A 10,544-nucleotide genomic window follows, 5' to 3' on the forward strand; every position below is an offset into this window, starting at 1 on the left:
AATAATTCTCAGGTCTCACAATTACTCATATCAATAGCATAATCAACTTGCAAGTCATAATAATAAATCTCGGATGACAACACTTCCTCAAAACAATCATAATATGATATAACAAGATGGTATCTCGCTAGCCCTTTCTGAGACCGCAAAACATAAATGCAGAGCACCTTTAAAGATCAAGGACTGACTAGACATTGTAATTCATGGTAAAAGAGATCCAATCATAGTCATACCCAATATAAATTAACAGTGATGAATGCAAATGACGGCTGTGCTCTCTAGCTAGTGCTTTTTAATAAGAGGGTGATGACTCAACATAAAAATAAAGGGATAGGCCCTTCGCAGAGGGAAGCAGGGATTTGTAGAGGTGCCAGAGCTCGGTATTGAAATAGGGATAAATTGTATTTTGAGCGGTATACTTTCATTGTCAACGTAACAACTAAGAGATGGCGATATCTTCCATGCTAAACACATTATAGGCTGTTCCCAAACAGAATGGTAAAGTTTATACTCCCCCTCCACCAACAAGCATCAATCCATGGCTTGCTCGAAACAACGAGTGCCTCCAACATATATCAGGTCCCAGGGGGAGTTTTGTTTGCAATTAATTTTGATTTAGTTTGCATAAAGCAGGAGACTGGGCATCCCGGTGACCCGCCATTTTCTCGTGAGTGAGGAGCGGAGTCCACTCCTCTTGAGAATAACCCGCCTAACACGGAAGATAAGGACAAGGACATCCTTTGTTGATACATGAGCTATTCGAGCATACAAAACAAAATGATTATTTGAAGGTTTAGAGTTTGGCACATACAAATTTACGTGGAACGGCAGGTAGATACCGCATATAGGAAGGTATAGTGGACTCATCTCGAATAACTTTGGGGTTTAAGGGATTGGATGCACAAGCAGTATTCGCGCTTAGTACAGGTGAAGGCTAGCAAAAGACTGGGAAGCGACCAACTAGAGAGCGACAACAGCCATGTACATGCATTAAAATTAATAAACATTGGATGCAAGCATGACTAGGATACAATCCACCATGAACATAAATATCGTGAAGGCTATGTTGATTTTGTTTCAACTACATGCGCGAACATGTGCCAAGTCAAGTCACTTAAATCATTCAAAAGAGGATACCACCCTATCATACCACATCATAATCATCTCAATAGCATGTCGGCATACAAGGTAAATCATTATAACTCATAGCTGATCAAGCATGGCACAAGCAACTCTGATCTCTAATTGTTATTGCAAACATGTTTATTCACAATAAGCTGAATCAAGAACGCAGGACTCATCATATTTACAAAAACAAAAGAGGTCGAGTTCATACCAGCTTTTCTCATCTCAGTCAGTCCATCATATATCATCATAATTGCCTTTCACTTGCACGATCGAACGGTGTGAATAATAATAAGAGTGCACGTGCATTGGACTAAGCTGGAATCTGCGAGCATTCAATAAACAGGAGAAGACAAGGCAATGTGGTCTCTTGGTTAAATCAACAATAATGCATACAAGAGCCACTTCAACAATTTAATTATGGTCATCTCCTACTGACCCCCAAAGAAAAGAAAAGAAATAAAACTATTTACACGGGAAAGCTCCCAACAAGCAAAAGAAGAACAGGAAATATTTTTGGGTTTTCTTTTTAATTATTACTACTACAGCAGAAAAATATACTACTACTAATTTTTTTGGTTTTTCTTAAGGTTTAACAAACACACAAGAAGGAAGCAGGAAAAAGAAAATAAACTAGCATGGATATTACAGTGAAAAAGTATGAGCACCGACATCTAGTAATGAGTGTGTGAACATAAATGTAATGTCGGTGAGAAATACGTACTCCCCCAAGCTTAGGCTTTTGGCCTAAGTTGGTCTATGGCCACGGCTGGCCTGGCGGATATCCATAATAATAGTTGTTGGGGTCGTACTGCGATGAAGAGGAAGGATAGTTGGGGTCATACTGATGTGCAGCGGTTATCGCCTGCTGAGCTGCAATGTGGAGTCGGGCTGCCTCCGCTCTCCTCTCGTACTCTTCTGCCTCCTCTCTGGTAATAACATATCTTCCCTTTGTCTGCGAATCAAAGAAGGTAGGAGCAGGGAGAGTAATACAGAAAACACGTCGTTTATCAAAAATTAAGCGATATAAGAGAGGTGATTCAGGCCTCTCGACAAACTGATGTGAAGCCATAGAGTTATAATCTAAATATGCAGGAGGCAACTCCATATCACCCTCATGAATGTCTATTTCAAGAAAATGAGCTAAGCGGGTTGCATAATTCCTCCAAAGAAATCTCCATTATGTCTATTATGATGCAACCTACGAGCTACAATGGCTCCCATATGATAAGATTGGTCTCCTAACAGAACACTCCTAAGAATGCTAAGATCAGGGACACACATGTGACATGCTTCATCCTTAGCATTTATGCATCTACCGATGAAAAGAGCAAAATAATGTATAGCAGGAAAGTGAATGCTCCCTATGGTAGCTTGCGTTATATCTCTGGATTCCTCCACAGTTATACTAGCAAGAAAGTATCTAAATTCAGATTTAGGGGGATCCCTAATACTGCCCCATGATGGAAGTTCGCAAGAAGAAGTGAAATCCTCTAGGTCCATGGTATAAGATTTGTCATAAAGATCAAACATGACTGAAGGAGAATTACGCGAAGATGAATACTCAAACCTCCTCACAAATGAACTTATGAGATCATGATACTGGGGACATTTGTTAGCCTCAAAATCCTCAAGACCGGCATTGCGCAAATATGATTTGAATTCTTCTTTAATTCCCGCATGGTCCATAAAATTTTCCGACGGCCATTTGCAAGGCCGTACTGGAGCGTCTCTCGGTGGATCCTCATCAACATCGTGCATAGCAATCCTGGGTCCTTGCTTCTTAGAGGAACCACCTTGGAACATCTTCCTAAACATATTGTTTTTCTCTGAAAAATTCTGAAATTTTTAGTAACTTCAAAATAAAAGTAAATCAAACTCAATAATATTGATAGCAACTACTCCTACAAGTGCCTAGAGCCTATATCAAGCATTAGAACTACTTGGAACCATATAAATTTGACATGCAAGCTCAAGAACATGGTCACCTATGCAGCACAAATTTGCAAAGAATAAAGCACTAGAACAAAAAATAATTGGACCAATGGAGGAGTCACATACCAAGGAACAATCTCCCCAAGCAGTTTTGAGAGAGGTGCTTTGAGCAAGGAGATCAAAAATCACAGGAAAAGTGGCTGGAACTCGTGCTTGAGTTGGTTTTTCGGGTTTGTGTGAGATAGAGGAAGAAGATGGGTGTTGGGATAAGTGGAGGAGGGCCACCGTGGGCCCACGAGGCTGGGGCGCGCCCACCACCCTCGTGGCCAGGTGGCAGCTCCTCCCACGGTAATTTTTGCACAGTAAATCCTCAAATATTCCCGAAAAAATCATATTAAATTGGCATGGCATTCTGAGGACTTTTATTTTCGGGATATTTTTATATTGCACAGTAAAGTCAGGAAACATATAGAAAATACTATTTTTACTTTATTTAATATAAATAACAGATAGTAAAAGTGGGGTACAGAAGTTTGTGCTTCTAGTTTCATCCATCTCATGCTCATCAAAAAGAATCCACTAACAAGGTTGATCAAGTCTTGTTAACAAACTCATTCCGACAATCATGAAACCGGAGAAAATTTGAATAACACTAAGTTACCTCAACGGGGATATGCACATCCCCAATAATAAGAATATCATATTTCTTCTTGACAGTAGGAAGAGGAAATTCAAAACCTCCAAATATAATCGATGGAATTTTTCCAATAGAGTTGATACTATGAACTTGAGGTTGTTTCCTCGGAAAGTGTACCGTATGCTCATTACCATTAACATGAAAAGTGACATTGCCTTTGTTGCAATCAATAACAGCCCCTGCAGTATTAAGAAAAGGTCTTCCAAGAATAATAGACATACTATCATACTCGGGAATATCAAGTACAACAAAGTCTGTTAAAATAGTAACGTTTGCAACCACAACAGGCCCATCCTCACAGATACCGACAGGTATAGCAGTTGATTTATCAGCCATTTGCAAAGATATTTCAGTAGGTGTCAGCTTATTCAAGTCAAGTCTAAGATATAAAGAGAGAGGCATAACACTAACACCGGCTCCAAGATCACATAAAGCAGTTTTAATATAATTTCTTTTAATGGAGCAAGGTATAGTAGGTACTCCGGGGTCTCCAAGTTTCTTTGGTATTCCACTCTTAGAAGTATAATTAGCAAGCATGGGGGAAATCTCAGCTTCAGGTATCTTTCTTTTATTAGTAATGATATCCTTCATATATTTAGCATAAGGATTTGTTTTGAGCACGTCAGTTAATCTCATACGCAAAACGATAGGCCTAATCATTTCAGCAAAGCGCTCAAAATCCTCGTCATCCTTTTTCTTGGATGGTTTCAGAGGAAAAGGCATGGGTTTCTGAACCCAAGGTTCCCTTTCTTTACGATGTTTCCTAGCAACAAAGTCTCTTTTATCATAACGTTGATTCTTTGATTGTGGGTTATCAATATCAACAACAGGTTCAATTTCTACATCATTGTCATTACTAGGTTGAGCATCATCATGAACATCAGCATTAATATTTTCATTAGGTTCATGTTCATTACCAGATTGTGTTTCAGCATCAGACATAGATATATCATTTGGATTATCAGGTGGTTCAGCAATAGGTTCACTAGAAGTTTGCACAGTTCTATCATTTTTCTTCTTCTTCTTTTTAGAAGAACTAGGAACATCAATATTATTTCTTTTGGAATCTTGCTCAATTCTCTTAGGGTGGCCTTCAGGACACAAAGGTTCCTGAGTCATTCTACCAGTTCTAGTAGCCACTCTAACAGCATAATCATTTTTCTTACTATTCATTTTATTAAGCACTTCTTTTTGAGCCTTAAGTACTTGTTCTACTTGAGTGGTAACCATAGAAGCATGTTTGCTAACAAGTTTAGGTTCACCTTTAATATTAGCCATATAATCACCCAAGTGTCTAATCATATAAGAATTTTCTTTTAATTGTCTACCAAAATAAGCATTGAAGTCGTCTTGCTTATACATAAAGTTATCAAACTCATCCAAGCACTGACTAGCAATTTTAGTAGGAGGGACTTCAGCTTTATCATATCTATAGAGAGAATTTACCTTTACTACCTGTGTTGGGATATCGGGATCAGGAGGTTCTTCAGTAAATAAATAATTAAGATCATATGTTTCTTCAATAGACGGTATATTAAGACCATGTATTTCTTCAATAGGAGGTAAATTCTTAATGTCTTCAGCTTTAATACATTTCTCTTTCATAGATTTCTTTGCCTCTTGCATATCTTCAGGACTGAGAAATAAAACACCTCTCTTCTTCGGAGTTGGTTTAGGAATAGGCTCAGTAATTGGAGTAGGAGCTAGCTCAGGAGGTGCCCAATTACTTTCAATTGTCAACATATTATTCAATAGAATTTCAGCTTCATCCGGTGTTCTTTCCCTGAAAAGAGAACCAGCACAACTATCCAGGTAATCTCTGGAAGCATCGTTTAGTCCATTATAAAAGATATCAAGTATTTCAGGTTTCTTAAGAGGATGATCAGGCAAAGCATTAAGTAACTTGAGAAGCCTCCCCCAAGCTTGTGGGAGACTCTCTTCTTTAATTTGCACAAAGTTGTATATTTCACTCAAAGCAGCTTGTTTCTTATGAGCAGGAAATATTTAGCAGAGAAGTAATAAATCATATCCTAGGGACTACGCACACAACCAGGATCAAGAGAATTAAACCATATCTTAGCATCACCCTTTAATGAGAACGGAAATATTTTGAGTAAATAAAAGTAACGCTATCTCTCATCATTAGTGAACAGGGCAGCTATATCATTTAACTTAGTAAGATGTGCCACAACAGTTTCAGATTCATAGGCATAAAACGGATCAAATTCAACCAAACTAATTATATCAGGATCAACAGAGAATTCATAATCCTTATCAGGAACACAAATAGGTGAAGTAGCAAAAGCAGGGTCGGGTTTCATTTTATCTCTAAGTGATTCTTTGTTCCATTTAATTAATAACCTCTTAAGCTCATATTTATCTTTGCAAGCTAAAATAGCGGCAGAAGATTCCATATCAAAAAGATAACCCTCAGGAATAACAGGCATATTTCCATCATCACTATCATCATCGTATTCAGATTCAATAATTTCTTTTTCTCTAGCCCTAGCAATTTGTTCATCAAGAAATTCACTAAGGGGCATAGTAGTATCAGGCATAGAAGCAGCTTCATCATAAGTATCATGCATAGCAGAAGTGGCATCACCAATAACATGCGGCATATCAGAACGAATAACAGAAGCAGATGCAGGTGTCGCAAACTTACTCATAACAGAAGGTGAATCAAGTGCAGAGCTAGATGGCAGTTCCTTACCTCCCCTCGTAGTTGAGGGATAGATCTTGGTTTTTGGATCTCTCAAGTTCTTCATAGTGATAAGAAGATATAAATCCCAAGTGACTCAAAGAATAGAGCTATGCTCCCCGGCAACGGCGCCAGAAAAAGGTCTTGATAACCCACAAGTATAGGGGATCGCAACAGCTTTCGAGGGTAGAGTATTCAACCCAAATTTATTGATTCGACACAAGGGGAGCCAAAGAGTATTCTCAAGTATTAGCAGCTGAGTTGTCAATTCAACCACACCTGGAAACTTAGTATCTGCAGCAAAGTGTTTGGTAGCACAGTAATATGATAGTGGTGGTAGCAGCAACAAAAGTAAAGACAGCAAAAGTAATGTTTTTGGTATTTTGTAGTGATTGTAACAGTAGAAGCGGGAAAGTAAATAAGCGTAAACCAGTATATGGAGAACTCGTAGGCACCGGATCTGTGATGGATAATTATGCCGGATGCGGTTCATCATGTAACAGTCATAACATAGGGTGACACAAAACTAGCTCCAATTCATCAATATAATGTAGGCATGTATTCCGTATATAGTCATATGTGCTTATGGAAAAGAACTTGCATGACATCTTTTGTCCTACCCTCCCGTGGCAGCGGTGTCCTATTGGAAACTAAGGGATATTAAGGCCTCCTTTTAATAGAGAACCGGAACAAAGCATTAGCACATAGTGAATACATGAACTCCTCAAACTATGGTCATCACCGGGAGTGGTCCCGATTATTGTCACTTCGGGGTTGCCGGATCATAACACATGGTAGGTGACTATAGACTTGCAAGATAGGATCAAGAACTCACATATATTCATGAAAACATAATAGGTTTAGATCTGAAATCATGGCACTCGGGCCCTAGTGACAAGCATTAAGCATAGCAAAGTCATAGCAACATCAATCTCAGAACATAATGGATACTAGGGATCACACCCTAACCAAACTAACTCAATTACATGATAAATCTCATCCAACCCATCACCGTCCAGCAAGCCTATGATGCAATTACTCCCGCACGGCGGTGAGCATCATGAAATTGGTGATGGAGGATGGTTGATGATGACGACGACGACGAATCCCCCTCTCCGGAGCCCCGAGCAGACTCCAGATCAGCCCTCCCGAGAGGTTTTAGGGCCTGGCGGCGGCTCCGTATCGTAAAACGCGATGATTTCTTCTCCCTGATTTTTTTCTCATCGAAACTCAATATATGTAGGTGGAGTTGGAGTCGGAGACGCAACAGGGGGCCCACGAGGTAGGGGGCGCGCCCTAGGGGGTGGCGCCCCCCACCCTCGTGAGAAGGGTGTGGACCCCCTGGTCTTCATCTTTGGCGATGATTTTTTATTATTTTTTTCTAAGATGTTCCGTGGAGTTTCAGGTTATTACGAGAATATTTGTTTTCTACACATAAAACAACACCATGGCAATTCTTCTGAAAACAACATTAGTCCGGGTTAGTTCCATTCAAATCATACAAGTTAGAGTCCAAAACAAGGGCAAAAGTGTTTGGAAAAGTAGATACGACGGAGACGTATCACTGATCTGCAGGACGATGGCTTCACCGAAAGATTCAAGTTTGACTCAACTCCTCCAAGGAATGCTCACTTGCGTCGGACTCCCTCACTTGAAGACTCTGACTATTCATCCTCAGCTGCGACAGTGAATGCCAGAGTCGTCGATGACCAAGGTGATGCAACTTCACCTCCTCCAACTTCTGCGCGTGTCGACACTGCACCAAGTTCTTCTGCACCACCAGACCTCAACGATGACCCTGCTGCCTCGCCTGCACCTTATGGGAACGAGTAGGCGCTCTATGATTTTAAACCTATTTGGTCCTTACTGACAAAAGGGGGAGAAGCATATGAGTTGATAGTCTTCAAGCGGGTCCATATGGGTGGTTGCTTTACTTTTTGCCACTTTTGCCAAGTGCTTACAACTCTCGCTTTTCGATACATTTGGTTCTTTGAGTTGTAACACTTAAACTCGATGGTCGTCTGCTACTTATTTGCTATTCTATGATGCGATGATAAATTCCGCATGTGTGATGATAACTTCCACACTTAGGTCATTTTGCAGACGTCCATTTTTCCTTATGAATGTCATTATCTTCGTTATATCAAATCATGCATGATGAATTGTCATCATAAGTTGAAGATGATCTCCACAAGTACAACCTGCCATGTGCATTTGCATTCCAAAAGCAAATTACTTATATGCACATCTTTAGGAGGATCCTTTTCCACTTATGAAGACAATACCCTATCCTTTACAATTTCACATATTTTCCCCCGTTGAAAACTTCAACCAGTTTGTCATCAATCACCAAAAAGGGGGAGATTGTAAGTGCATCTAGTGCGACCCCTAGTTGGTTTTGGAGTATTGACAACAAACCTAGTTGAGGGACTAATGTGTTTGTGAGAATTGCAGGATAACACAGGTAGAAGTCCCTCATTGATTCGGCTTTCCTACCAGAGATGACCCCTAAAAATGTATGAAGACATTGAAGTCAAAGGTGGTATGTGAAGAGATTCACATTGAAGAACATGACAAGAGAATACATCGCGTGAAGACTATGGAGCGCGAAGACTTAGTTGTTTCGTCAATCTTTTTCTTCTTTGTTGAGTCATATGAACCACCGTACTGTTAAGTGGGGTCCAAGTGAACCAGTCAGAATGACTGAAGTGATGCTTAACCAAAATCCTATGTCTTCGAGCGAAGACAATGCGAGCAAATCTTATCTAGAGCTGGATAAGTCAGCTTTGCTTGTAGCCCAAGTAAAGTTGCCGTGTGTGTTTGAAATCTGACCATTGGAACATGTGTCAGTTCTTTAGTGACCCAGGGTCATTTCGGACAAATCAGGTCGGGTTGCCTAGTGGCTATAAATAGCCCACCCCCTACAACCATAAACGCTTGGCTGCTCAGAGTTAGTGTACGTCTTTTGTCATTTGAGAGCAACCCACCTCGAAGCCTTTGAGAGAGAATTCCTTGCGAGGACAAAGCCCTAAACACCCAGAGCCAAAGAGTGTTAGGCATCACTGAAGTCTTCCTGTCTGTGTGATCTGAAGACTTATTACATTTGAGGACCGTGAATCCTCCAGCCGGTTAGGCATCGCGTTCTGAGCATCCAAGAGTCATTGTGGATCGCCGGTGAACGAAGTCTGTGAAGGTTTGGAAGTCTACCTTGAAGACTTACCAGAGTGATTGGGCGAGGACTGGGTGTCCTTAGCTCAAGGGGAATAAGGTGAAGACGCGGTCTTCTAAGTTGAATCTCAGCCTCCCTAACCAGACATACAGTTGTCACAGCAACTGGAACTGGTCCAACAAATCATTGTCTTCAACGAGTCACTGGTTCCATTCTTCCCATCTCTTTATTTGCAGATTGGTCCTTGTGAAGTCATTGCCTGTTTGCATTATCTATTTGTCTTCACTATGTGACTGCTTGTTCTGTTTGGCTTCGTACTATCTTCCATCCTGATCTATACTGCCTAGCTGCTATTAGTCTTTGTGCTTTCATCTCATTGAATACTTGACTATGGCTTGCTTAGTGTAGTCTACCTTCCGCTGCATGGTAATAGATTTGTTTCTATCGTTTGTCTTTGAAACTTACATGTTTTGAAGACTTTCATAAAAATCACCTATTCACCCCCCCTCCTCTAGTCGATAACTAGCACTTTCAAGGTTCCGCTATTGGTTATTCACCGAAGACGTGTCTCGGTCATGTCTACATAGTTCTCGAACCCGTAGGGTCCGCACGCATAAAGTTCTGTGACGATCGATATTATGTGTTTTGTGTTTTGATGTACCAAAGGTAGTTCGGAGTCCCGGATATGATCACGTACACGACAAGGAGTCTCAAAATGGTCGAGACGTAAAGATCGATATATTGGATGACTATGTTCGGACACCTAAACTGTTTCGGGAGGTTTCGGACATATACCGGAGTATCGTGGGGTTACCGGAACCCCCCGGGGAGTATATTGGGCCTATTGGGCGTTAGTGGAGAAGAGGAGGGGCGGCCAGGCAGGCCGCGCGCCCCCTCCCCCTCTAGTTCAAATTGGA

This window comes from Triticum urartu, unplaced genomic scaffold (assembly GCF_003073215.2).
Source record: "Triticum urartu cultivar G1812 unplaced genomic scaffold, Tu2.1 TuUngrouped_contig_375, whole genome shotgun sequence".
NCBI lineage: Eukaryota > Viridiplantae > Streptophyta > Magnoliopsida > Poales > Poaceae > Triticum > Triticum urartu.